Source organism: Crinia signifera, chromosome 6, assembly GCF_055691185.1.
Source record: "Crinia signifera chromosome 6, ASM5569118v1, whole genome shotgun sequence".
Taxonomy (NCBI): domain Eukaryota; kingdom Metazoa; phylum Chordata; class Amphibia; order Anura; family Myobatrachidae; genus Crinia; species Crinia signifera.
Genome location: NC_139222.1, coordinates 63,474,118 through 63,497,706, shown reverse-complemented (window position 1 = coordinate 63,497,706; position 23,589 = coordinate 63,474,118). Strand labels below are relative to the sequence as shown.

Sequence of the window (23,589 nt, the reverse complement as noted above, 5' to 3'; positions counted from 1 at the left end):
GAATAAAAACAATTTGCCTGTAATGTGAAAAAACCTACAGCACCTGGTGTTCCCATGTGGTCTCCCACCCAAGTACTAACCAGGCCCAACACTGCTTAGATTCCAAGATCAGACGAGATTGGGCCTATCCAATGTGGTATGGCTGTAGGTGAGATACAGGCACTTTTTTGCCCTCTTCTACTTCTATCACAAGGTAAGCTAATAAAAAAGTTTCCTAACTGTATTGGCTTACTGAAAAAAATCATGTGTTGGTAATGTAAAAAGACCTACAGGACATGATATTAGCAGGGGGTCTTAAATTAAACTACTAAAGAGGCTCAACACTGTTTAGCTGCCAAAAGCAGTTGGAATTGGGCCTAAACAGTGTGGTAAGTCTTTAGGTAATGGCTATTGTGTCTGTTTGACCTCTTCCAAATGTCTGTACTGGCAATAAAAAGAAAAAGTTTCAAATTGAAATAGCTAGAGAATAAAAACAATTTGCCAGTAATGTGAAAAAACCTACAGCACCTGGTGTTCCCATGTGGTCTCCCACCCAAATACTAACCAGGCCCAACACTGCTTAGCTTCCAAGATCAGACGAGATTGGGCCTATCCAATGTGGTATGGCTGTAGGTGAGTTAAAAGCACTTTTTTGCCCTCTTCTACTTCTATCACCAGGTAAGCTAATACAAAAGTTTCCTAACTGTATTGGCTTACTGAAAAAAATCATGTGTTGGTAATGTAAAAAGACCTACAGGACATGATATTAGCAGGGGGTCTTAAATTAAACTACTAAAGAGGCTCAACACTGTTTAGCTGCCAAAAGCAGTTAGAATTGAGCCTAAACAGTGTGGTAAGTCTTTAGGTGATGGCTATTGTGTCTGCTTGACCTCTTCCAAATGTCTGTGCTGGCAATAAAAAGAAAAAGTTTCCAATTTAAATAGCTAGAGAATAAAAACAATTTGCCAGTAATGTGAAAAAACCTACAGCACCTGGTGTTCCCAGGTGGTCTCCCACACAAGTACTAACCAGGCCCAACATTGCTTAGCTTCCAAGATCAGGCGAGATTGGGCCTATCCAATGTAGTATGGCTGTAGGTGAGATACAGGCACTTTTTTGCCCTCTTCTACTTCTATCACGAGGTAAGCTAATAAAAAAGTTTCCTAACTGTATTGGCTTACTGAAAAAAATCATGTGTTGGTAATGTAAAAAGACCTACAGGACATGATATTAGCAGGGGGTCCTAAATTAAACTACTAAACAGGCTCAACACTGTTTAGCTGCCAAAAGCAGTTGGAATTGGGCCTAAACAGTGTGGTAAGTCTTTAGGTGATGGCTATTGTGTCTGTTTGACCTCTTCCAAATGTCTGTACTGGCAATAAAAAGAAAAAGTTTCCAATTTAAATAGCTAGAGAATAAAAACAATTTGCCTGTAATGTGAAAAAACCTACATCACCTGGTGTTCCCATGTGGTCTCCCACCCAAGTACCAACCAGGCCCAACACTGCTTAGCTTCCAAGATCAGACGAGATTGGGCCTATCCAATGTGGTATGGCTGTAGGTGAGATGCAGGCACTTTTTTGCCCTCTTCTACTTCTATCACCAGGTAAGCTAATAAAAAAGTAACCTAACTGTATTGGCTTACTGAAAAAAATCATGTGTTGGTAATGTAAAAAGACCTACAGGACATGATATTAGCAGGGAGTCTTAAATTAAACTACTAAAGAGGCCCAACACTGTTTAGCTGCCAAAAGCAGTTGGAATTGGGCCTAAACAGTGTGGTAAGTCTTTAGGTGATTGCTATTGTGTCTGTTTGACCTCTTCCAAATGTTTGTACTGGCAATAAAAATAAAAAGTTTCCAATTTAAATAGCTAGAGAATAAAAACAATTTGCCTGAAATGTGAAAAAACCTACAGCACCTGGTGTTCCCATGTGGTCTCCCACCCAAGTACTAAACAGGCCCAACACTGCTTAGCTTCCAAGATCAGTCGAGATTGGGCCTATCCAATGTGGTATGGCTGTAGGTGAGTTAAAGCCACTTTTTTGCCCTATTCTACTTCTATCACCAGGTAAGCTAATACAAAAGTTTCCTAACTGTATTGGCTTACTGAAAAAAATCATGTGTTGGTAATGTAAAAAGACCTACAGGACATTATATTAGCAGGGGGTCTTAAATTAAACTACTAAAGAGGCTCAACACTGTTTAGCTGCCAAAAGCAGTTGGAATTGGGCCTAAACAGTTTGGTAAGTCTTTAGGTGATGGCTATTGTGTCTGTTTGACCTCTTCCAAATGTCTGTGCTGGCAATAAAAAGATAAAGTTTCCTATTTAAATAGCTAGAGAATAAAAACAATTTGCCAGTAATGTGAAAAACCCTACAGCACCTGGTGTTCCCATGTGGTCTCCCACCCAAGTACTAACCAGGCCCAACACTGCTTAGCTTCCAAGAACAGACGAGATTGGGCTTATCCAATGTGGTATGGCTGTAGGTGAAATACAGGCACTTTTTTGCCCTCTTCTACTTCTATCACCAGGTAAGCTAATAAAAAAGTTTCCTAACTGTATTGGCTTACTGAAAAAAATCATGTGTTGGTAATGTAAAAAGACCTACAGGACATGATATTAGCAGGGGGTCTTAAATTAAACTACTAAAGAGGCTCAACACTGTTTAGCTGCCAAAAGCAGTTGGAATTGGGCCTAAACTGTGTGGTAAGTCTTTAGGTGATGGCTATTGTGTCTGTTTGACCTCTTCCAAATGTCTGTGCTGGCAATAAAAAGAAAAAGTTTCCTATTTAAATAGCTAGAGAATAAAAACAATTTGCCAGTAATGTGAAAAAACCTACAGCACCTGGTGTTCCCATGTGGTCTCCCACCCAAGTACTAACCAGGCCCAACAATGCTTAGCTTCCAAGATCAGACAAGATTGGGCCTATCCAATGTGGTATGGCTGTAGGTGAGTTAAGTTCACTTTTTTGCCCTCTTCTACTTCTATCACCAGGTAAGCTAATAAAAAAGTTTCCTAACTGTATTGGCTTACTTAAAAAAAATCATGTGTTGGTAATGTAAAAAGACCTACAGGACATGATATTAGCAGGGGGTCTTAAATTAAACTACTAAACAGGCTCAACACTGTTTAGCTGCCAAATGCAGTTAGAATTGGGCCTAAACAGTGTGGTAAGTCTTTAGGTGATGGCTATTGTGTCTGTTTGACCTCTTCCAAATGTCTGTACTGGCAATAAAAAGAAAAAGTTTCCAATTTAAATAGCTAGAGAATAAAAACAATTTGCCTGTAATGTGAAAAAACCTACAGCACCTGGTGTTCCCATGTGGTCTCCCACCCAAGTACTAACCAGGCCCAACACTGCTTAGATTCCAAGATCAGACGAGATTGGGCCTATCCAATGTGGTATGGCTGTAGGTGAGATACAGGCACTTTTTTGCCCTCTTCTACTTCTATCACCAGGTAAGCTAATAAAAAAGTTTCCTAACTGTATTGGCTTACTGAAAAAAATCATGTGTTGGTAATGTAAAAAGACCTACAGGACATGCTATTAGCAGGGGGTCTTAAATTAAACTACTAAAGAGGCTCAACACTGTTTAGCTGCCAAAAGCAGTGGGAATTGGGCCTAAACAGTGTGGTAAGTCTTTAGGTGATGGCTATTGTGTCTGTTTGACCTCTTCCAAATGTCTGTACTGGCAATAAAAAGAAAAAGTTTCAAATTTAAATAGCTAGAGAATAAAAACAATTTGCCAGTAATGTGAAAAAACCTACAGCACCTGGTGTTCCCATGTGGTCTCCCACCCAAGTACTAACCAGGCCCAACACTGCTTAGCTTCCAAGATCAGACGAGATTGGGCCTATCCAATGTGGTATGGCTGTAGGTGAGTTAAAAGCACTTTTTTGCCCTCTTCTACTTCTATCACCAGGTAAGCTAATACAAAAGTTTCCTAACTGTATTGGCTTACTGAAAAAAATCATGTGTTGGTAATGTAAAAAGACCTACAGGACATGATATTAGCAGGGGGTCTTAAATTAAACTACAAAAGAGGCTCAACACTGTTTAGCTGCAAAAAGCAGTTGGAATTGAGCCTAAACAGTGTGGTAAGTCTTTAGGTGATGGCTATTGTGTCTGTTTGACCTCTTCCAAATGTCTGTGCTGGCAAGAAAAAGAAAAAGTTTCCAATTTAAATAGCTAGAGAATAAAAACAATTTGCCAGTAATGTGAAAAAACCTACAGCACCTGGTGTTCCCAGGTGGTCTCCCACCCAAGTACTAACCAGGCCCAACACTGCTTAGTTTCCAAGATCAGACAAGATTGGGCCTATCCAATGTGGTATGGCTGTAGGTGAAATACAGGCACTTTTTTGCCCACTTCTACTTCTATCACCAGGTAAGCTAATAAAAAAGTTTCCTAACTGTATTGGCTTACTGAAAAAAATCATGTGTTGGTAATGTAAAAAGACCTACAGGACATGATATTAGCAGGGGGTCTTAAATTAAACTACTAAAGAGGCTCAACACTGTTTAGCTGCCAAAAGAAGTTGGAATTGGGCCTAAACAGTGTGGTAAGTCTTTAGGTGATGGCTATTATGTCTGTTTGACCTCTTCCAAATGTCTGTACTGGCAATAAAAAGAAAAAGTTTCCAATTTAAATAGCTAGAGAATAAAAACAATTTGCCAGTAATGTGAAAAAACCTACAGCACCTGGTGTTCCCATGTGGTCTCCCACCCAAGTACTAACCAGGCCCAACACTGCTTAGCTTCCAAGATCAGACGAGATTGGGCCTATCCAATGTGGTATGGCTGTAGGTGAGATACAGGCACTTTTTTGCCCTCTTCTACTTCTATCACCAGGTAAGCTAATACAAAAGTTTCCTAACTGTATTGGCTTACTGAAAAAAATCATGTGTTGGTAATGTAAAAAGACCTACAGGACATGATATTAGCAGGGGGTCTTAAATTAAACTACAAAAGAGGCTCAACACTGTTTAGCTGCCAAAAGCAGTTGGAATTGAGCCGAAACAGTGTGGTAAGTCTTTAGGTGATGGCTAGTGTGTCTGTTTGACCTCTTCCAAATGTCTGTGCTGGCAATAAAAAGAAAAAGTTTCCAATATAAATAGCTAGAGAATAAAAACAATTTGCCAGTAATGTGAAAAAACTTACAGCACCTGGTGTTCCCAGGTGGTCTCCCACCCAAGTACTAACCAGGCCCAACACTGCTTAGCTTCCAAGATCAGACGAGATTGGGCCTATCCAATGTGGTATGGCTGTAGGTGAGATACAGGCACTTTTTTGCCCTCTTCTACTTCTATCACCAGGTAAGCTAATACAAAAGTTTCCTAACTGTATTGGCTTACTGAAAAAAATCATGTGTTGGTAAAGTAAAAAGACCTACAGGACATGATATTAGCAGGGGGTCTTAAATTAAACTACTAAAGAGGCTCAACACTGTTTAGCTGCCAAAAGCAGTTGGAATTGGGCCTAAACAGTGTGGTAAGTCTTTAGGTGATGGCTATTATGTCTGTTTGACCTCTTCCAAATGTCTGTACTGGCAATAAAAAGAAAAAGTTTCCAATTTAAATAGCTAGAGAATAAAAACAATTTGCCAGTAATGTGAAAAAACCTACAGCACCTGGTGTTCCCATGTGGTCTCCCACCCAAGTACTAACCAGGCCCAACACTGCTTAGCTTCCAAGATCAGACGAGATTGGGCCTATCCAATGTGGTATGGCTGTAGGTGAGATACAGGCACTTTTTTGCCCTCTTCTACTTCTATCACCAGGTAAGCTAATACAAAAGTTTCCTAACCGTATTGGCTTACTGAAAAAAATCATGTGTTGGTAATGTAAAAAGACCTACAGGACATGATATTAGCAGGGGGTCTTAAATTAAACTACAAAAGAGGCTCAACACTGTTTAGGGTACTTATGTAGTAACTGGGCTGCCGATTTTGAAATCGGGTCCATCGCATCGCATCGCACCCGACCATATCGCATGCGATGCGATGCGATGCGATGCGATGCGATGGACCCGATTTTTCCATAGGATTCAATGTTAAAATGGACTCTGTCCATTTTAACATAGAATTCAATGGGAAAAGGGGTCCTTTTCATACCCCTACTATCCAAGTGGGCATGGAGTTGGATATAAACCTGTGGCGAGCGTAGCGAGCCACCGAGCCCGAAGCGTGGCGAGCGTAGCGAGCCCCGCGAGGGGACACAGAATACCGTCCCCTCGCGGGGCTCGCTTCGCTCGCCACGCTTCGGGCTCGGTGGCTCGCTACGCTCGCCACAGGTTTATATCCAACTCCATGCCCACTTGGATAGTAGGGGTATGAAAATGACCCCTTTTTCCCATTGAATTCCATGTTAAAATGGACTCAGTCCATTTTAACATTGAATCCTATGGAAAAATCGGGTCATCGCATCGCATCGCATGGTCGTATGCGATGCGATGCGATATCGCATCGCATCGCATCTGATTGTATGCCTTAACTTAAGGCATACAATCAAAAAATCGGCAGCCCAGATACTACATAAGTACCCTGTTTAGCTGCCAAAAGCAGTTGGAATTGAGCCGAAACAGTGTGGTAAGTCTTTAGGTGATGGCTAGTGTGTCTGTTTGACCTCTTCCAAATGTCTGTGCTGGCAATAAAAAGAAAAAGTTTCCAATATAAATAGCTAGAGAATAAAAACAATTTGCCAGTAATGTGAAAAAACTTACAGCACCTGGCGTTCCCAGGTGGTCTCCCACCCAAGTACTAACCAGGCCCAACACTGCTTAGCTTCCAAGATCAGATGAGATTGGGCCTATCCAATGTGGTATGGCTGTAGGTGAGATACAGGCACTTTTTTGCCCTCTTCTACTTCTATCACCAGGTAAGCTAATACAAAAGTTTCCACTCTGTATTGGCTTACTCAAAAAAATCATGTGTTGGTATAGTAAAAAGACCTACAGGACATGATATTAGCAGGGGGTCTTAAATTAAACTACTAAACAGGCTCAACACTGTTTAGCTGCCAAAAGCAGTTGGAATTGGGCCTTAACAGTGTGGCAAGTCTTTAGGTGATGGCTATTGTGTCTGTTTGACCTCTTCCAAATGTCTGTACTGGCAATAAAAAGAAAAAGTTTCCAATTTAAATAGCTAGAGAATAAAAACAATTTGACTGTAATGTGAAAAAAACTACAGCACCTGGTGTTCCCATGTGGTCTCCCACCCAAGTACTAACCAGGCCCAACACTGCTTAGCTTCCAAGATCAGACGAGATTGGGCCTATCCAATGTGGTATGGCTGTAGGTGAGATACAGGCACTTTTTTGCCCTCTTCTACTTCTATCACCAGGTAAGCTAATAAAAAAGTTTCCTAACTGTATTGGCTTACTGAAAAAAATCATGTGTTGGTAATGTAAAAAGACCTACAGGACATGATATTAGCAGGGAGTCTTAAATTAAACTACTAAAGAGGCCCAACACTGTTTCGCTGCCAAAAGCAGTTGGAATTGGGCCTAAACAGTGTGGTAAGTCTTTAGGTGATGGCTATTGTGTCTGTTTGACCTCTTCCAAATGTCTGTACTGGCAATAAAAAGAAAAAGTTTTCAATTTAAATAGCTAGAGAATAAAAACAATTTGCCTGTAATGTGAAAAAACCTACAGCACCTGGTATTCCCATGTGGTCTCCCACCCAAGCCCAACACTTCTTAGCTTCCAAGATCAGATGAGATTGGGCCTATCCAATGTGGTATGGCTGTAGTTGAGACACAGGCACTTTTTTGCCCTCTTCTACTTCTATCACCAGGTAAGCTAATAAAAAAGTTTCCTAACTGTATTGGCTTACTGAAAAAAATCATGTGTTGGTAATGTAAAAAGACCTACAGGACATGATATTAGCAGGGGGTCTTAAATTAAACTACTAAAGAGGCTCAACACTGTTTAGCTGCCAAAAGCAGTTGGAATTGGGCCTAAACAGTTTGGTAAGTCTTTAGGTGATGGCTATTGTGTCTGTTTGACCTCTTCCAAATGTCTGTGCTGGCAATAAAAAGAAAAAGTTTCCAATTTAAATAGCTAGAGAATAAAAACAATTTGCCTGTAATGTGAAAAAACCTACAGCACCTGGTGTTCCCATGTGGTCTCCCACCCAAGTACTAACCAGACCCAACACTACTTAGCTTCCAAGATCAGACGAGATTGGGCCTATCCAATGTGGTATGGCTGTAGTTGAGATACAGGCACTTTTTTGCCCTCTTCTACTTCTATCACCAGGTAAGCTAATAAAAAAGTTTCCTAACTGTATTGGCTTACTGAAAAAAATCATGTGTTGGTAATGTAAAAAGACCTACAGGACATGATATTAGCAGAGGGTCTTAAATTAAACTACTAAAGAGGCTCAACACTGTTTAGCTGCCAAAAGCAGTTGGAATTGGGCCTAAACAGTTTGGTAAGTCTTTAGGTGATGGCTATTGTGTCTGTTTGACCTCTTCCAAATGTCTGTACTGGCAATAAAAAGAAAAAGTTTCCAATTTAAATAGCTAGAGAATAAAAACAATTTGCCAGTAATGTGAAAAAACCTACAGCACCTGGTGTTCCCATGTGGTCTCCCACCCAAGTACTAACCAGGCCCAACACTGCTTAGCTTCCAAGATCAGACGAGATTGGGCCTATCCAATGTGGTATGGCTGTAGGTGAGATACAGGCACTTTTTTGCCCTCTTCTACTTCTATCACCAGGTAAGCTAATACAAAAGTTTCCTAACCGTATTGGCTTACTGAAAAAAATCATGTGTTGGTAATGTAAAAAGACCTACAGGACATGATATTAGCAGGGGGTCTTAAATTAAACTACAAAAGAGGCTCAACACTGTTTAGGGTACTTATGTAGTAACTGGGCTGCCGATTTTGAAATCGGGTCCATCGCATCGCATCGCACCCGACCATATCGCATGCGATGCGATGCGATGCGATGCGATGCGATGGACCCGATTTTTCCATAGGATTCAATGTTAAAATGGACTCTGTCCATTTTAACATAGAATTCAATGGGAAAAGGGGTCCTTTTCATACCCCTACTATCCAAGTGGGCATGGAGTTGGATATAAACCTGTGGCGAGCGTAGCGAGCCACCGAGCCCGAAGCGTGGCGAGCGTAGCGAGCCCCGCGAGGGGACACAGAATACCGTCCCCTCGCGGGGCTCGCTTCGCTCGCCACGCTTCGGGCTCGGTGGCTCGCTACGCTCGCCACAGGTTTATATCCAACTCCATGCCCACTTGGATAGTAGGGGTATGAAAATGACCCCTTTTTCCCATTGAATTCCATGTTAAAATGGACTCAGTCCATTTTAACATTGAATCCTATGGAAAAATCGGGTCATCGCATCGCATCGCATGGTCGTATGCGATGCGATGCGATATCGCATCGCATCGCATCTGATTGTATGCCTTAACTTAAGGCATACAATCAAAAAATCGGCAGCCCAGATACTACATAAGTACCCTGTTTAGCTGCCAAAAGCAGTTGGAATTGAGCCGAAACAGTGTGGTAAGTCTTTAGGTGATGGCTAGTGTGTCTGTTTGACCTCTTCCAAATGTCTGTGCTGGCAATAAAAAGAAAAAGTTTCCAATATAAATAGCTAGAGAATAAAAACAATTTGCCAGTAATGTGAAAAAACTTACAGCACCTGGCGTTCCCAGGTGGTCTCCCACCCAAGTACTAACCAGGCCCAACACTGCTTAGCTTCCAAGATCAGATGAGATTGGGCCTATCCAATGTGGTATGGCTGTAGGTGAGATACAGGCACTTTTTTGCCCTCTTCTACTTCTATCACCAGGTAAGCTAATACAAAAGTTTCCACTCTGTATTGGCTTACTCAAAAAAATCATGTGTTGGTATAGTAAAAAGACCTACAGGACATGATATTAGCAGGGGGTCTTAAATTAAACTACTAAACAGGCTCAACACTGTTTAGCTGCCAAAAGCAGTTGGAATTGGGCCTTAACAGTGTGGCAAGTCTTTAGGTGATGGCTATTGTGTCTGTTTGACCTCTTCCAAATGTCTGTACTGGCAATAAAAAGAAAAAGTTTCCAATTTAAATAGCTAGAGAATAAAAACAATTTGACTGTAATGTGAAAAAAACTACAGCACCTGGTGTTCCCATGTGGTCTCCCACCCAAGTACTAACCAGGCCCAACACTGCTTAGCTTCCAAGATCAGACGAGATTGGGCCTATCCAATGTGGTATGGCTGTAGGTGAGATACAGGCACTTTTTTGCCCTCTTCTACTTCTATCACCAGGTAAGCTAATAAAAAAGTTTCCTAACTGTATTGGCTTACTGAAAAAAATCATGTGTTGGTAATGTAAAAAGACCTACAGGACATGATATTAGCAGGGAGTCTTAAATTAAACTACTAAAGAGGCCCAACACTGTTTCGCTGCCAAAAGCAGTTGGAATTGGGCCTAAACAGTGTGGTAAGTCTTTAGGTGATGGCTATTGTGTCTGTTTGACCTCTTCCAAATGTCTGTACTGGCAATAAAAAGAAAAAGTTTTCAATTTAAATAGCTAGAGAATAAAAACAATTTGCCTGTAATGTGAAAAAACCTACAGCACCTGGTATTCCCATGTGGTCTCCCACCCAAGCCCAACACTTCTTAGCTTCCAAGATCAGATGAGATTGGGCCTATCCAATGTGGTATGGCTGTAGTTGAGACACAGGCACTTTTTTGCCCTCTTCTACTTCTATCACCAGGTAAGCTAATAAAAAAGTTTCCTAACTGTATTGGCTTACTGAAAAAAATCATGTGTTGGTAATGTAAAAAGACCTACAGGACATGATATTAGCAGGGGGTCTTAAATTAAACTACTAAAGAGGCTCAACACTGTTTAGCTGCCAAAAGCAGTTGGAATTGGGCCTAAACAGTTTGGTAAGTCTTTAGGTGATGGCTATTGTGTCTGTTTGACCTCTTCCAAATGTCTGTGCTGGCAATAAAAAGAAAAAGTTTCCAATTTAAATAGCTAGAGAATAAAAACAATTTGCCTGTAATGTGAAAAAACCTACAGCACCTGGTGTTCCCATGTGGTCTCCCACCCAAGTACTAACCAGACCCAACACTACTTAGCTTCCAAGATCAGACGAGATTGGGCCTATCCAATGTGGTATGGCTGTAGTTGAGATACAGGCACTTTTTTGCCCTCTTCTACTTCTATCACCAGGTAAGCTAATAAAAAAGTTTCCTAACTGTATTGGCTTACTGAAAAAAATCATGTGTTGGTAATGTAAAAAGACCTACAGGACATGATATTAGCAGAGGGTCTTAAATTAAACTACTAAAGAGGCTCAACACTGTTTAGCTGCCAAAAGCAGTTGGAATTGGGCCTAAACAGTTTGGTAAGTCTTTAGGTGATGGCTATTGTGTCTGTTTGACCTCTTCCAAATGTCTGTGCTGGCAATAAAAAGATAAAGTTTCCTATTTAAATAGCTAGAGAATAAAAACAATTTGCCAGTAATGTGAAAAAACCTACAGCACCTGGTGTTCCAATGTGGTCTCCCACCCAAGTACTAACCAGGCCCAACACTGCTTAGCTTCCAAGATCAGACGAGATTGGGCCTATCCAATGTGGTATGGCTGTAGGTGAGTTAACTGCACTTTTTTGCCCTCTTCTACTTCTATCACCAGGTAAGCTAATACAAAAGTTTCCTAACTGTATTGGCTTACTGAAAAAAATCATGTGTTGGTAATGTAAAAAGACCTACAGGACATGATATTAGCAGGGGGTCTTAAATTAAACTACTAAAGAGGCTCAACACTGTTTAGCTGCCAAAAGCAGTTGGAATTGGGCCTAAACAGTGTGGTAAGTCTTTATGTGATGGCTATTGTGTCTGTTTGACCTCTTCCAAATGTCTGTACTGGCAATAAAAAGAAAAAGTTTCCAATTTAAATAGCTAGAGAATAAAAACAATTTGCCTGTAATGTGAAAAAACCTACAGCACCTGGTGTTCCCATGTGGTCTCCCACCCAAGTACTAACCAGGGGCAACACTGCTTAGCTTCCAAGATCAGACGAGATTGGGCCTATCCAATGTGGTATAGCTGTAGGTGAGATACAGGCACTTTTTTGCCCTCTTCTACTTCTATCACCAGGTAAGCTAATAAAAAAGTTTCCTAACTGTTTTGGCTTACTGAAAAAAATCATGTGTTGGTAATGTAAAAAGACCTACAGGACATGATATTAGCAGGGGGTCTTAAATTAAACTACAAAAGAGGCTCAACACTGTTTAGCTGCCAAAAGCAGTTGGAATTGAGCCGAAACATCGTGGTAAGTCTTTAGGTGATGGCTATTGTGTCTGTTTGACCTCTTCCAAATGTCTGTGCTGGCAATAAAATGAAAAAGTTTCCAATATAAATAGCTAGAGAATAAAAACAATTTGCCATTAATGTGAAAAAACCTACAGCACCTGGTGTTCCCATGTGGTCTCCCACCCAAGTACTAACCAGGCCCAACACTGCTTAGCTTCCAAGATCAGACGAGATTGGGCCTATCCAATGTGGTATGGCTGTAGGTGAGTTAAATTCACTTTTTTGCCCTCTTCTACTTCTATCACCAGGTAAGCTAATACAAAAGTTTCCTAACTGTATTGGCTTACTGAAAAAAATCATGTGTTGGTAATGTAAAAAGACCTACAGGACATTATATTAGCAGGGGGTCTTAAATTAAACTACTAAAGAGGCTCAACACTGTTTAGCTGCCAAAAGCAGTTGGAATTGGGCCTAAACAGTTTGGTAAGTCTTTAGGTGATGGCTATTGTGTCTGTTTGACCTCTTCCAAATGTCTGTACTGGCAATAAAAATAAAAAGTTTCCAATTTAAATAGCTAGAGAATAAAAACAATTTGCCTGAAATGTGAAAAAACCTACAGCACCTGGTGTTCCCATGTGGTCTCCCACCCAAGTACTAACCAGGCCCAACACTGCTTAGCTTCCAAGATCAGACGAGATTGGGCCTATCCAATGTGGTATGGCTGTAGGTGAGTTAAAGCCACTTTTTTGCCCTATTCTACTTCTATCACCAAGTAAGCTAATACAAAAGTTTCCTAACTGTATTGGCTTACTGAAAAAAATCATGTGTTGGTAATGTAAAAAGACCTACAGGACATTATATTAGCAGGGGGTCTTAAATTAAACTACTAAAGAGGCTCAACACTTGTTTGGCTGCCAAAAGCAGTTGGAAATTGGGCCTAAACAGTTTGGTAAGTCTTTAGGTGATGGCTATTGTGTCTGTTTGACCTCTTCCAAATGTCTGTGCTGGCAATAAAAAGATAAAGTTTCCTATTTAAATAGCTAGAGAATAAAAACAATTTGCCAGTAATGTGAAAAACCCTACAGCACCTGGTGTTCCCATGTGGTCTCCCACCCAAGTACTAACCAGGCCCAACACTGCTTAGCTTCCAAGAACAGACGAGATTGGGCTTATCCAATGTGGTATGGCTGTAGGTGAAATACAGGCACTTTTTTGCCCTCTTCTACTTCTATCACCAGGTAAGCTAATAAAAAAGTTTCCTAACTGTATTGGCTTACTGAAAAAAATCATGTGTTGGTAATGTAAAAAGACCTACAGGACATGATATTAGCAGGGGGTCTTAAATTAAACTACTAAAGAGGCTCAACACTGTTTAGCTGCCAAAAGCAGTTGGAATTGGGCCTAAACTGTGTGGTAAGTCTTTAGGTGATGGCTATTGTGTCTGTTTGACCTCTTCCAAATGTCTGTGCTGGCAATAAAAAGAAAAAGTTTCCTATTTAAATAGCTAGAGAATAAAAACAATTTGCCAGTAATGTGAAAAAACCTACAGCACCTGGGGTTCCCATGTGGTCTCCCACCCAAGTACTAACCAGGCCCAACAATGCTTAGCTTCCAAGATCAGACAAGATTGGGCCTATCCAATGTGGTATGGCTGTAGGTGAGTTAAGTTCACTTTTTTGCCCTCTTCTACTTCTATCACCAGGTAAGCTAATAAAAAAGTTTCCTAACTGTATTGGCTTACTTAAAAAAAATCATGTGTTGGTAATGTAAAAAGACCTACAGGACATGATATTAGCAGGGGGTCTTAAATTAAACTACTAAACAGGCTCAACACTGTTTAGCTGCCAAAAGCAGTTAGAATTGGGCCTAAACAGTGTGGTAAGTCTTTAGGTGATGGCTATTGTGTCTGTTTGACCTCTTCCAAATGTCTGTACTGGCAATAAAAAGAAAAAGTTTCCAATTTAAATAGCTAGAGAATAAAAACAATTTGCCTGTAATGTGAAAAAACCTACAGCACCTGGTGTTCCCATGTGGTCTCCCACCCAAGTACTAACCAGGCCCAACACTGCTTAGATTCCAAGATCAGACGAGACTGGGCCTATCCAATGTGGTATGGCTGTAGGTGAGATACAGGCACTTTTTTGCCCTCTTCTACTTCTATCACCAGGTAAGCTAATAAAAAAGTTTCCTAACTGTATTGGCTTACTGAAAAAAATCATGTGTTGGTAATGTAAAAAGACCTACAGGACATGCTATTAGCAGGGGGTCTTAAATTAAACTACTAAAGAGGCTCAACACTGTTTAGCTGCCAAAAGCATTGGGAATTGGGCCTAAACAGTGTGGTAAGTCTTTAGGTGATGGCTATTGTGTCTGTTTGACCTCTTCCAAATGTCTGTACTGGCAATAAAAAGAAAAAGTTTCAAATTTAAATAGCTAGAGAATAAAAACAATTTGCCAGTAATGTGAAAAAACCTACAGCACCTGGTGTTCCCATGTGGTCTCCCACCCAAGTACTAACCAGGCCCAACACTGCTTAGCTTCCAAGATCAGACGAGATTGGGCCTATCCAATGTGGTATGGCTGTAGGTGAGTTAAAAGCACTTTTTTGCCCTCTTCTACTTCTATCACCAGGTAAGCTAATACAAAAGTTTCCTAACTGTATTGGCTTACTGAAAAAAATCATGTGTTGGTAATGTAAAAAGACCTACAGGACATGATATTAGCAGGGGGTCTTAAATTAAACTACAAAAGAGGCTCAACACTGTTTAGCTGCAAAAAGCAGTTGGAATTGAGCCTAAACAGTGTGGTAAGTCTTTAGGTGATGGCTATTGTGTCTGTTTGACCTCTTCCAAATGTCTGTGCTGGCAAGAAAAAGAAAAAGTTTCCAATTTAAATAGCTAGAGAATAAAAACAATTTGCCAGTAATGTGAAAAAACCTACAGCACCTGGTGTTCCCATGTGGTCTCCCACCCAAGTACTAACCAGGCCCAACACTGCTTAGCTTCCAAGATCAGACGAGATTGGGCCTATCCAATGTGGTATGGCTGTAGGTGAGATACAGGCACTTTTTTGCCCTCTTCTACTTCTATCACCAGGTAAGCTAATAAAAAAGTTTCCTAACTGTATTGGCTTACTGAAAAAAATCATGTGTTGGTAATGTAAAAAGACCTACAGGACATGATATTAGCAGGGAGTCTTAAATTAAACTACTAAAGAGGCCCAACACTGTTTCGCTGCCAAAAGCAGTTGGAATTGGGCCTAAACAGTGTGGTAAGTCTTTAGGTGATGGCTATTGTGTCTGTTTGACCTCTTCCAAATGTCTGTACTGGCAATAAAAAGAAAAAGTTTTCAATTTAAATAGCTAGAGAATAAAAACAATTTGCCTGTAATGTGAAAAAACCTACAGCACCTGGTATTCCCATGTGGTCTCCCACCCAAGCCCAACACTTCTTAGCTTCCAAGATCAGATGAGATTGGGCCTATCCAATGTGGTATGGCTGTAGTTGAGACACAGGCACTTTTTTGCCCTCTTCTACTTCTATCACCAGGTAAGCTAATAAAAAAGTTTCCTAACTGTATTGGCTTACTGAAAAAAATCATGTGTTGGTAATGTAAAAAGACCTACAGGACATGATATTAGCAGGGGGTCTTAAATTAAACTACTAAAGAGGCTCAACACTGTTTAGCTGCCAAAAGCAGTTGGAATTGGGCCTAAACAGTTTGGTAAGTCTTTAGGTGATGGCTATTGTGTCTGTTTGACCTCTTCCAAATGTCTGTGCTGGCAATAAAAAGAAAAAGTTTCCAATTTAAATAGCTAGAGAATAAAAACAATTTGCCTGTAATGTGAAAAAACCTACAGCACCTGGTGTTCCCATGTGGTCTCCCACCCAAGTACTAACCAGACCCAACACTACTTAGCTTCCAAGATCAGACGAGATTGGGCCTATCCAATGTGGTATGGCTGTAGTTGAGATACAGGCACTTTTTTGCCCTCTTCTACTTCTATCACCAGGTAAGCTAATAAAAAAGTTTCCTAACTGTATTGGCTTACTGAAAAAAATCATGTGTTGGTAATGTAAAAAGACCTACAGGACATGATATTAGCAGAGGGTCTTAAATTAAACTACTAAAGAGGCTCAACACTGTTTAGCTGCCAAAAGCAGTTGGAATTGGGCCTAAACAGTTTGGTAAGTCTTTAGGTGATGGCTATTGTGTCTGTTTGACCTCTTCCAAATGTCTGTGCTGGCAATAAAAAGATAAAGTTTCCTATTTAAATAGCTAGAGAATAAAAACAATTTGCCAGTAATGTGAAAAAACCTACAGCACCTGGTGTTCCAATGTGGTCTCCCACCCAAGTACTAACCAGGCCCAACACTGCTTAGCTTCCAAGATCAGACGAGATTGGGCCTATCCAATGTGGTATGGCTGTAGGTGAGTTAACTGCACTTTTTTGCCCTCTTCTACTTCTATCACCAGGTAAGCTAATACAAAAGTTTCCTAACTGTATTGGCTTACTGAAAAAAATCATGTGTTGGTAATGTAAAAAGACCTACAGGACATGATATTAGCAGGGGGTCTTAAATTAAACTACTAAAGAGGCTCAACACTGTTTAGCTGCCAAAAGCAGTTGGAATTGGGCCTAAACAGTGTGGTAAGTCTTTATGTGATGGCTATTGTGTCTGTTTGACCTCTTCCAAATGTCTGTACTGGCAATAAAAAGAAAAAGTTTCCAATTTAAATAGCTAGAGAATAAAAACAATTTGCCTGTAATGTGAAAAAACCTACAGCACCTGGTGTTCCCATGTGGTCTCCCACCCAAGTACTAACCAGGGGCAACACTGCTTAGCTTCCAAGATCAGACGAGATTGGGCCTATCCAATGTGGTATAGCTGTAGGTGAGATACAGGCACTTTTTTGCCCTCTTCTACTTCTATCACCAGGTAAGCTAATAAAAAAGTTTCCTAACTGTTTTGGCTTACTGAAAAAAATCATGTGTTGGTAATGTAAAAAGACCTACAGGACATGATATTAGCAGGGGGTCTTAAATTAAACTACAAAAGAGGCTCAACACTGTTTAGCTGCCAAAAGCAGTTGGAATTGAGCCGAAACATCGTGGTAAGTCTTTAGGTGATGGCTATTGTGTCTGTTTGACCTCTTCCAAATGTCTGTGCTGGCAATAAAATGAAAAAGTTTCCAATATAAATAGCTAGAGAATAAAAACAATTTGCCATTAATGTGAAAAAACCTACAGCACCTGGTGTTCCCATGTGGTCTCCCACCCAAGTACTAACCAGGCCCAACACTGCTTAGCTTCCAAGATCAGACGAGATTGGGCCTATCCAATGTGGTATGGCTGTAGGTGAGTTAAATTCACTTTTTTGCCCTCTTCTACTTCTATCACCAGGTAAGCTAATACAAAAGTTTCCTAACTGTATTGGCTTACTGAAAAAAATCATGTGTTGGTAATGTAAAAAGACCTACAGGACATTATATTAGCAGGGGGTCTTAAATTAAACTACTAAAGAGGCTCAACACTGTTTAGCTGCCAAAAGCAGTTGGAATTGGGCCTAAACAGTTTGGTAAGTCTTTAGGTGATGGCTATTGTGTCTGTTTGACCTCTTCCAAATGTCTGTACTGGCAATAAAAATAAAAAGTTTCCAATTTAAATAGCTAGAGAATAAAAACAATTTGCCTGAAATGTGAAAAAACCTACAGCACCTGGTGTTCCCATGTGGTCTCCCACCCAAGTACTAACCAGGCCCAACACTGCTTAGCTTCCAAGATCAGACGAGATTGGGCCTATCCAATGTGGTATGGCTGTAGGTGAGTTAAAGCCACTTTTTTGCCCTATTCTACTTCTATCACCAAGTAAGCTAATACAAAAGTTTCCTAACTGTATTGGCTTACTGAAAAAAATCATGTGTTGGTAATGTAAAAAGACCTACAGGACATTATATTAGCAGGGGGTCTTAAATTAAACTACTAAAGAGGCTCAACACTTGTTTGGCTGCCAAAAGCAGTTGGAAATTGGGCCTAAACAGTTTGGTAAGTCTTTAGGTGATGGCTATTGTGTCTGTTTGACCTCTTCCAAATGTCTGTGCTGGCAATAAAAAGATAAAGTTTCCTATTTAAATAGCTAGAGAATAAAAACAATTTGCCAGTAATGTGAAAAACCCTACAGCACCTGGTGTTCCCATGTGGTCTCCCACCCAAGTACTAACCAGGCCCAACACTGCTTAGCTTCCAAGAACAGACGAGATTGGGCTTATCCAATGTGGTATGGCTGTAGGTGAAATACAGGCACTTTTTTGCCCTCTTCTACTTCTATCACCAGGTAAGCTAATAAAAAAGTTTCCTAACTGTATTGGCTTACTGAAAAAAATCATGTGTTGGTAATGTAAAAAGACCTACAGGACATGATATTAGCAGGGGGTCTTAAATTAAACTACTAAAGAGGCTCAACACTGTTTAGCTGCCAAAAGCAGTTGGAATTGGGCCTAAACTGTGTGGTAAGTCTTTAGGTGATGGCTATTGTGTCTGTTTGACCTCTTCCAAATGTCTGTGCTGGCAATAAAAAGAAAAAGTTTCCTATTTAAATAGCTAGAGAATAAAAACAATTTGCCAGTAATGTGAAAAAACCTACAGCACCTGGGGTTCCCATGTGGTCTCCCACCCAAGTACTAACCAGGCCCAACAATGCTTAGCTTCCAAGATCAGACAAGATTGGGCCTATCCAATGTGGTATGGCTGTAGGTGAGTTAAGTTCACTTTTTTGCCCTCTTCTACTTCTATCACCAGGTAAGCTAATAAAAAAGTTTCCTAACTGTATTGGCTTACTTAAAAAAAATCATGTGTTGGTAATGTAAAAAGACCTACAGGACATGATATTAGCAGGGGGTCTTAAATTAAACTACTAAACAGGCTCAACACTGTTTAGCTGCCAAAAGCAGTTAGAATTGGGCCTAAACAGTGTGGTAAGTCTTTAGGTGATGGCTATTGTGTCTGTTTGACCTCTTCCAAATGTCTGTACTGGCAATAAAAAGAAAAAGTTTCCAATTTAAATAGCTAGAGAATAAAAACAATTTGCCTGTAATGTGAAAAAACCTACAGCACCTGGTGTTCCCATGTGGTCTCCCACCCAAGTACTAACCAGGCCCAACACTGCTTAGATTCCAAGATCAGACGAGACTGGGCCTATCCAATGTGGTATGGCTGTAGGTGAGATACAGGCACTTTTTTGCCCTCTTCTACTTCTATCACCAGGTAAGCTAATAAAAAAGTTTCCTAACTGTATTGGCTTACTGAAAAAAATCATGTGTTGGTAATGTAAAAAGACCTACAGGACATGCTATTAGCAGGGGGTCTTAAATTAAACTACTAAAGAGGCTCAACACTGTTTAGCTGCCAAAAGCAGTGGGAATTGGGCCTAAACAGTGTGGTAAGTCTTTAGGTGATGGCTATTGTGTCTGTTTGACCTCTTCCAAATGTCTGTACTGGCAATAAAAAGAAAAAGTTTCAAATTTAAATAGCTAGAGAATAAAAACAATTTGCCAGTAATGTGAAAAAACCTACAGCACCTGGTGTTCCCATGTGGTCTCCCACCCAAGTACTAACCAGGCCCAACACTGCTTAGCTTCCAAGATCAGACGAGATTGGGCCTATCCAATGTGGTATGGCTGTAGGTGAGTTAAAAGCACTTTTTTGCCCTCTTCTACTTCTATCACCAGGTAAGCTAATACAAAAGTTTCCTAACTGTATTGGCTTACTGAAAAAAATCATGTGTTGGTAATGTAAAAAGACCTACAGGACATGATATTAGCAGGGGGTCTTAAATTAAACTACAAAAGAGGCTCAACACTGTTTAGCTGCAAAAAGCAGTTGGAATTGAGCCTAAACAGTGTGGTAAGTCTTTAGGTGATGGCTATTGTGTCTGTTTGACCTCTTCCAAATGTCTGTGCTGGCAAGAAAAAGAAAAAGTTTCCAATTTAAATAGCTAGAGAATAAAAACAATTTGCCAGTAATGTGAAAAAACCTACAGCACCTGGTGTTCCCAGGTGGTCTCCCACCCAAGTACTAACCAGGCCCAACACTGCTTAGTTTCCAAGATCAGACAAGATTGGGCCTATCCAATGTGGTATGGCTGTAGGTGAAATACAGGCACTTTTTTGCCCACTTCTACTTCTATCACCAGGTAAGCTAATAAAAAAGTTTCCTAACTGTATTGGCTTACTGAAAAAAATCATGTGTTGGTAATGTAAAAAGACCTACAGGACATGATATTAGCAGGGGGTCTTAAATTAAACTACTAAAGAGGCTCAACACTGTTTAGCTGCCAAAAGCAGTTGGAATTGGGCCTAAACAGTGTGGTAAGTCTTTAGGTGATGGCTATTATGTCTGTTTGACCTCTTCCAAATGTCTGTACTGGCAATAAAAAGAAAAAGTTTCCAATTTAAATAGCTAGAGAATAAAAACAATTTGCCAGTAATGTGAAAAAACCTACAGCACCTGGTGTTCCCATGTGGTCTCCCACCCGAGTACTAACCAGGCCCAACACTGCTTAGCTTCCAAGATCAGACGAGATTGGGCCTATCCAATGTGGTATGGCTGTAGGTGAGATACAGGCACTTTTTTGCCCTCTTCTACTTCTATCACCAGGTAAGCTAATACAAAAGTTTCCTAACTGTATTGGCTTACTGAAAAAAATCATGTGTTGGTAATGTAAAAAGACCTACAGGACATGATATTAGCAGGGGGTCTTAAATTAAACTACAAAAGAGGCTCAACACTGTTTAGCTGCCAAAAGCAGTTGGAATTGAGCCGAAACAGTGTGGTAAGTCTTTAGGTGATGGCTAGTGTGTCTGTTTGACCTCTTCCAAATGTCTGTGCTGGCAATAAAAAGAAAAAGTTTCCAATATAAATAGCTAGAGAATAAAAACAATTTGCCAGTAATGTGAAAAAACTTACAGCACCTGGTGTTCCCAGGTGGTCTCCCACCCAAGTACTAACCAGGCCCAACACTGCTTAGCTTCCAAGATCAGACGAGATTGGGCCTATCCAATGTGGTATGGCTGTAGGTGAGATACAGGCACTTTTTTGCCCTCTTCTACTTCTATCACCAGGTAAGCTAATACAAAAGTTTCCTAACTGTATTGGCTTACTGAAAAAAATCATGTGTTGGTAAAGTAAAAAGACCTACAGGACATGATATTAGCAGGGGGTCTTAAATTAAACTACTAAAGAGGCTCAACACTGTTTAGCTGCCAAAAGCAGTTGGAATTGGGCCTAAACAGTGTGGTAAGTCTTTAGGTGATGGCTATTATGTCTGTTTGACCTCTTCCAAATGTCTGTACTGGCAATAAAAAGAAAAAGTTTCCAATTTAAATAGCTAGAGAATAAAAACAATTTGCCAGTAATGTGAAAAAACCTACAGCACCTGGTGTTCCCATGTGGTCTCCCACCCAAGTACTAACCAGGCCCAACACTGCTTAGCTTCCAAGATCAGACGAGATTGGGCCTATCCAATGTGGTATGGCTGTAGGTGAGATACAGGCACTTTTTTGCCCTCTTCTACTTCTATCACCAGGTAAGCTAATACAAAAGTTTCCTAACCGTATTGGCTTACTGAAAAAAATCATGTGTTGGTAATGTAAAAAGACCTACAGGACATGATATTAGCAGGGGGTCTTAAATTAAACTACAAAAGAGGCTCAACACTGTTTAGGGTACTTATGTAGTAACTGGGCTGCCGATTTTGAAATCGGGTCCATCGCATCGCACCCGACCATATCGCATGCGATGCGATGCGATGCGATGCGATGGACCCGATTTTTCCATAGGATTCAATGTTAAAATGGACTCTGTCCATTTTAACATAGAATTCAATGGGAAAAGGGGTCCTTTTCATACCCCTACTATCCAAGTGGGCATGGAGTTGGATATAAACCTGTGGCGAGCGTAGCGAGCCACCGAGCCCGAAGCGTGGCGAGCGTAGCGAGCCCCGCGAGGGGACACAGAATACCGTCCCCTCGCGGGGCTCGCTTCGCTCGCCACGCTTCGGGCTCGGTGGCTCGCTACGCTCGCCACAGGTTTATATCCAACTCCATGCCCACTTGGATAGTAGGGGTATGAAAAGGACCCCTTTTTCCCATTGAATTCCATGTTAAAATGGACTCAGTCCATTTTAACATTGAATCCTATGGAAAAATCGGGTCATCGCATCGCATCGCATGGTCGTATGCGATGCGATGCGATATCGCATCGCATCGCATCTGATTGTATGCCTTAACTTAAGGCATACAATCAAAAAATCGGCAGCCCAGATACTACATAAGTACCCTGTTTAGCTGCCAAAAGCAGTTGGAATTGAGCCGAAACAGTGTGGTAAGTCTTTAGGTGATGGCTAGTGTGTCTGTTTGACCTCTTCCAAATGTCTGTGCTGGCAATAAAAAGAAAAAGTTTCCAATATAAATAGCTAGAGAATAAAAACAATTTGCCAGTAATGTGAAAAAACTTACAGCACCTGGCGTTCCCAGGTGGTCTCCCACCCAAGTACTAACCAGGCCCAACACTGCTTAGCTTCCAAGATCAGATGAGATTGGGCCTATCCAATGTGGTATGGCTGTAGGTGAGATACAGGCACTTTTTTGCCCTCTTCTACTTCTATCACCAGGTAAGCTAATACAAAAGTTTCCACTCTGTATTGGCTTACTCAAAAAAATCATGTGTTGGTATAGTAAAAAGACCTACAGGACATGATATTAGCAGGGGGTCTTAAATTAAACTACTAAACAGGCTCAACACTGTTTAGCTGCCAAAAGCAGTTGGAATTGGGCCTTAACAGTGTGGCAAGTCTTTAGGTGATGGCTATTGTGTCTGTTTGACCTCTTCCAAATGTCTGTACTGGCAATAAAAAGAAAAAGTTTCCAATTTAAATAGCTAGAGAATAAAAACAATTTGACTGTAATGTGAAAAAAACTACAGCACCTGGTGTTCCCATGTGGTCTCCCACCCAAGTACTAACCAGGCCCAACACTGCTTAGCTTCCAAGATCAGACGAGATTGGGCCTATCCAATGTGGTATGGCTGTAGGTGAGATACAGGCACTTTTTTGCCCTCTTCTACTTCTATCACCAGGTAAGCTAATAAACAGTTTCCTAACTGTATTGGCTTACTGAAAAAAATCATGTGTTGGTAATGTAAAAAGACCTACAGGACATGATATTAGCAGGGGGTCTTAAATTAAACTACTAAAGAGGCCCAACACTGTTTCGCTGCCAAAAGCAGTTGGAATTGGGCCTAAACAGTGTGGTAAGTCTTTAGGTGATG

General features: G+C 40.7%; 39 non-coding genes and 5 pseudogenes across 39 annotated transcripts; all 44 read right to left on the bottom strand.

Moving 5' to 3' along the window:
* Positions 1-31: 31 nt before the first annotated feature.
* Positions 32-150, bottom strand: LOC146015745 (5S ribosomal RNA). Its single transcript, XR_014448657.1, has one exon. It is a non-coding gene; the product is annotated as a 5S ribosomal RNA (ribosomal RNA).
* A 345-nt stretch (positions 151-495) lies between these two features.
* Positions 496-614, bottom strand: LOC146015342 (5S ribosomal RNA). Its single transcript, XR_014448267.1, has one exon. It is a non-coding gene; the product is annotated as a 5S ribosomal RNA (ribosomal RNA).
* A 345-nt stretch (positions 615-959) lies between these two features.
* LOC146017314 (5S ribosomal RNA) lies at positions 960-1,078 on the bottom strand. Its single transcript, XR_014450192.1, has one exon. It is a non-coding gene; the product is annotated as a 5S ribosomal RNA (ribosomal RNA).
* Positions 1,079-1,423: 345 nt separating this feature from the next.
* LOC146017385 (5S ribosomal RNA) lies at positions 1,424-1,542 on the bottom strand. The gene has a single exon (XR_014450260.1). It is a non-coding gene; the product is annotated as a 5S ribosomal RNA (ribosomal RNA).
* Positions 1,543-1,887: 345 nt separating this feature from the next.
* Positions 1,888-2,006, bottom strand: LOC146016931 (5S ribosomal RNA). Its single transcript, XR_014449810.1, has one exon. It is a non-coding gene; the product is annotated as a 5S ribosomal RNA (ribosomal RNA).
* A 345-nt stretch (positions 2,007-2,351) lies between these two features.
* Positions 2,352-2,470, bottom strand: LOC146016746 (5S ribosomal RNA). Its single transcript, XR_014449626.1, has one exon. It is a non-coding gene; the product is annotated as a 5S ribosomal RNA (ribosomal RNA).
* Positions 2,471-2,815: 345 nt separating this feature from the next.
* Positions 2,816-2,934, bottom strand: LOC146016446 (5S ribosomal RNA). Its single transcript, XR_014449339.1, has one exon. It is a non-coding gene; the product is annotated as a 5S ribosomal RNA (ribosomal RNA).
* Positions 2,935-3,280: 346 nt separating this feature from the next.
* On the bottom strand, positions 3,281-3,399 carry LOC146015629 (5S ribosomal RNA). The gene has a single exon (XR_014448545.1). It is a non-coding gene; the product is annotated as a 5S ribosomal RNA (ribosomal RNA).
* A 345-nt stretch (positions 3,400-3,744) lies between these two features.
* Positions 3,745-3,863, bottom strand: LOC146013727 (5S ribosomal RNA). Its single transcript, XR_014446696.1, has one exon. It is a non-coding gene; the product is annotated as a 5S ribosomal RNA (ribosomal RNA).
* A 345-nt stretch (positions 3,864-4,208) lies between these two features.
* LOC146015430 (5S ribosomal RNA) lies at positions 4,209-4,327 on the bottom strand. The gene has a single exon (XR_014448351.1). It is a non-coding gene; the product is annotated as a 5S ribosomal RNA (ribosomal RNA).
* A 345-nt stretch (positions 4,328-4,672) lies between these two features.
* LOC146013726 (5S ribosomal RNA) lies at positions 4,673-4,791 on the bottom strand. Its single transcript, XR_014446695.1, has one exon. It is a non-coding gene; the product is annotated as a 5S ribosomal RNA (ribosomal RNA).
* A 345-nt stretch (positions 4,792-5,136) lies between these two features.
* Positions 5,137-5,255, bottom strand: LOC146015105 (5S ribosomal RNA). The gene has a single exon (XR_014448036.1). It is a non-coding gene; the product is annotated as a 5S ribosomal RNA (ribosomal RNA).
* A 345-nt stretch (positions 5,256-5,600) lies between these two features.
* Positions 5,601-5,719, bottom strand: LOC146013725 (5S ribosomal RNA). The gene has a single exon (XR_014446694.1). It is a non-coding gene; the product is annotated as a 5S ribosomal RNA (ribosomal RNA).
* Positions 5,720-6,696: 977 nt separating this feature from the next.
* On the bottom strand, positions 6,697-6,815 carry LOC146015353 (5S ribosomal RNA). Its single transcript, XR_014448278.1, has one exon. It is a non-coding gene; the product is annotated as a 5S ribosomal RNA (ribosomal RNA).
* A 345-nt stretch (positions 6,816-7,160) lies between these two features.
* Positions 7,161-7,279, bottom strand: LOC146014851 (5S ribosomal RNA). Its single transcript, XR_014447793.1, has one exon. It is a non-coding gene; the product is annotated as a 5S ribosomal RNA (ribosomal RNA).
* Positions 7,280-8,077: 798 nt separating this feature from the next.
* Positions 8,078-8,196, bottom strand: LOC146010569 (5S ribosomal RNA; annotated as a pseudogene).
* A 345-nt stretch (positions 8,197-8,541) lies between these two features.
* Positions 8,542-8,660, bottom strand: LOC146013724 (5S ribosomal RNA). Its single transcript, XR_014446693.1, has one exon. It is a non-coding gene; the product is annotated as a 5S ribosomal RNA (ribosomal RNA).
* A 977-nt stretch (positions 8,661-9,637) lies between these two features.
* LOC146015352 (5S ribosomal RNA) lies at positions 9,638-9,756 on the bottom strand. Its single transcript, XR_014448277.1, has one exon. It is a non-coding gene; the product is annotated as a 5S ribosomal RNA (ribosomal RNA).
* A 345-nt stretch (positions 9,757-10,101) lies between these two features.
* On the bottom strand, positions 10,102-10,220 carry LOC146014850 (5S ribosomal RNA). Its single transcript, XR_014447792.1, has one exon. It is a non-coding gene; the product is annotated as a 5S ribosomal RNA (ribosomal RNA).
* A 798-nt stretch (positions 10,221-11,018) lies between these two features.
* On the bottom strand, positions 11,019-11,137 carry LOC146010568 (5S ribosomal RNA; annotated as a pseudogene).
* Positions 11,138-11,482: 345 nt separating this feature from the next.
* Positions 11,483-11,601, bottom strand: LOC146015165 (5S ribosomal RNA). The gene has a single exon (XR_014448094.1). It is a non-coding gene; the product is annotated as a 5S ribosomal RNA (ribosomal RNA).
* Positions 11,602-11,946: 345 nt separating this feature from the next.
* LOC146011156 (5S ribosomal RNA) lies at positions 11,947-12,065 on the bottom strand (annotated as a pseudogene).
* A 345-nt stretch (positions 12,066-12,410) lies between these two features.
* On the bottom strand, positions 12,411-12,529 carry LOC146013723 (5S ribosomal RNA). The gene has a single exon (XR_014446692.1). It is a non-coding gene; the product is annotated as a 5S ribosomal RNA (ribosomal RNA).
* Positions 12,530-12,874: 345 nt separating this feature from the next.
* On the bottom strand, positions 12,875-12,993 carry LOC146013722 (5S ribosomal RNA). The gene has a single exon (XR_014446691.1). It is a non-coding gene; the product is annotated as a 5S ribosomal RNA (ribosomal RNA).
* A 347-nt stretch (positions 12,994-13,340) lies between these two features.
* Positions 13,341-13,459, bottom strand: LOC146016743 (5S ribosomal RNA). The gene has a single exon (XR_014449624.1). It is a non-coding gene; the product is annotated as a 5S ribosomal RNA (ribosomal RNA).
* Positions 13,460-13,804: 345 nt separating this feature from the next.
* LOC146016816 (5S ribosomal RNA) lies at positions 13,805-13,923 on the bottom strand. Its single transcript, XR_014449694.1, has one exon. It is a non-coding gene; the product is annotated as a 5S ribosomal RNA (ribosomal RNA).
* A 346-nt stretch (positions 13,924-14,269) lies between these two features.
* LOC146014213 (5S ribosomal RNA) lies at positions 14,270-14,388 on the bottom strand. Its single transcript, XR_014447164.1, has one exon. It is a non-coding gene; the product is annotated as a 5S ribosomal RNA (ribosomal RNA).
* A 345-nt stretch (positions 14,389-14,733) lies between these two features.
* Positions 14,734-14,852, bottom strand: LOC146013720 (5S ribosomal RNA). The gene has a single exon (XR_014446690.1). It is a non-coding gene; the product is annotated as a 5S ribosomal RNA (ribosomal RNA).
* A 345-nt stretch (positions 14,853-15,197) lies between these two features.
* Positions 15,198-15,316, bottom strand: LOC146013719 (5S ribosomal RNA). Its single transcript, XR_014446689.1, has one exon. It is a non-coding gene; the product is annotated as a 5S ribosomal RNA (ribosomal RNA).
* A 798-nt stretch (positions 15,317-16,114) lies between these two features.
* LOC146010567 (5S ribosomal RNA) lies at positions 16,115-16,233 on the bottom strand (annotated as a pseudogene).
* Positions 16,234-16,578: 345 nt separating this feature from the next.
* LOC146015164 (5S ribosomal RNA) lies at positions 16,579-16,697 on the bottom strand. The gene has a single exon (XR_014448093.1). It is a non-coding gene; the product is annotated as a 5S ribosomal RNA (ribosomal RNA).
* A 345-nt stretch (positions 16,698-17,042) lies between these two features.
* Positions 17,043-17,161, bottom strand: LOC146011155 (5S ribosomal RNA; annotated as a pseudogene).
* Positions 17,162-17,506: 345 nt separating this feature from the next.
* Positions 17,507-17,625, bottom strand: LOC146013718 (5S ribosomal RNA). The gene has a single exon (XR_014446688.1). It is a non-coding gene; the product is annotated as a 5S ribosomal RNA (ribosomal RNA).
* Positions 17,626-17,970: 345 nt separating this feature from the next.
* Positions 17,971-18,089, bottom strand: LOC146013717 (5S ribosomal RNA). The gene has a single exon (XR_014446687.1). It is a non-coding gene; the product is annotated as a 5S ribosomal RNA (ribosomal RNA).
* A 347-nt stretch (positions 18,090-18,436) lies between these two features.
* Positions 18,437-18,555, bottom strand: LOC146016742 (5S ribosomal RNA). Its single transcript, XR_014449623.1, has one exon. It is a non-coding gene; the product is annotated as a 5S ribosomal RNA (ribosomal RNA).
* Positions 18,556-18,900: 345 nt separating this feature from the next.
* Positions 18,901-19,019, bottom strand: LOC146016814 (5S ribosomal RNA). Its single transcript, XR_014449692.1, has one exon. It is a non-coding gene; the product is annotated as a 5S ribosomal RNA (ribosomal RNA).
* A 346-nt stretch (positions 19,020-19,365) lies between these two features.
* LOC146014212 (5S ribosomal RNA) lies at positions 19,366-19,484 on the bottom strand. The gene has a single exon (XR_014447163.1). It is a non-coding gene; the product is annotated as a 5S ribosomal RNA (ribosomal RNA).
* A 345-nt stretch (positions 19,485-19,829) lies between these two features.
* LOC146013715 (5S ribosomal RNA) lies at positions 19,830-19,948 on the bottom strand. The gene has a single exon (XR_014446685.1). It is a non-coding gene; the product is annotated as a 5S ribosomal RNA (ribosomal RNA).
* A 345-nt stretch (positions 19,949-20,293) lies between these two features.
* Positions 20,294-20,412, bottom strand: LOC146015429 (5S ribosomal RNA). Its single transcript, XR_014448350.1, has one exon. It is a non-coding gene; the product is annotated as a 5S ribosomal RNA (ribosomal RNA).
* A 345-nt stretch (positions 20,413-20,757) lies between these two features.
* On the bottom strand, positions 20,758-20,876 carry LOC146014091 (5S ribosomal RNA). The gene has a single exon (XR_014447047.1). It is a non-coding gene; the product is annotated as a 5S ribosomal RNA (ribosomal RNA).
* Positions 20,877-21,221: 345 nt separating this feature from the next.
* On the bottom strand, positions 21,222-21,340 carry LOC146015104 (5S ribosomal RNA). The gene has a single exon (XR_014448035.1). It is a non-coding gene; the product is annotated as a 5S ribosomal RNA (ribosomal RNA).
* A 345-nt stretch (positions 21,341-21,685) lies between these two features.
* Positions 21,686-21,804, bottom strand: LOC146013714 (5S ribosomal RNA). The gene has a single exon (XR_014446684.1). It is a non-coding gene; the product is annotated as a 5S ribosomal RNA (ribosomal RNA).
* Positions 21,805-22,771: 967 nt separating this feature from the next.
* LOC146015351 (5S ribosomal RNA) lies at positions 22,772-22,890 on the bottom strand. Its single transcript, XR_014448276.1, has one exon. It is a non-coding gene; the product is annotated as a 5S ribosomal RNA (ribosomal RNA).
* Positions 22,891-23,235: 345 nt separating this feature from the next.
* Positions 23,236-23,354, bottom strand: LOC146014849 (5S ribosomal RNA). The gene has a single exon (XR_014447791.1). It is a non-coding gene; the product is annotated as a 5S ribosomal RNA (ribosomal RNA).
* Positions 23,355-23,589: the final 235 nt, after the last annotated feature.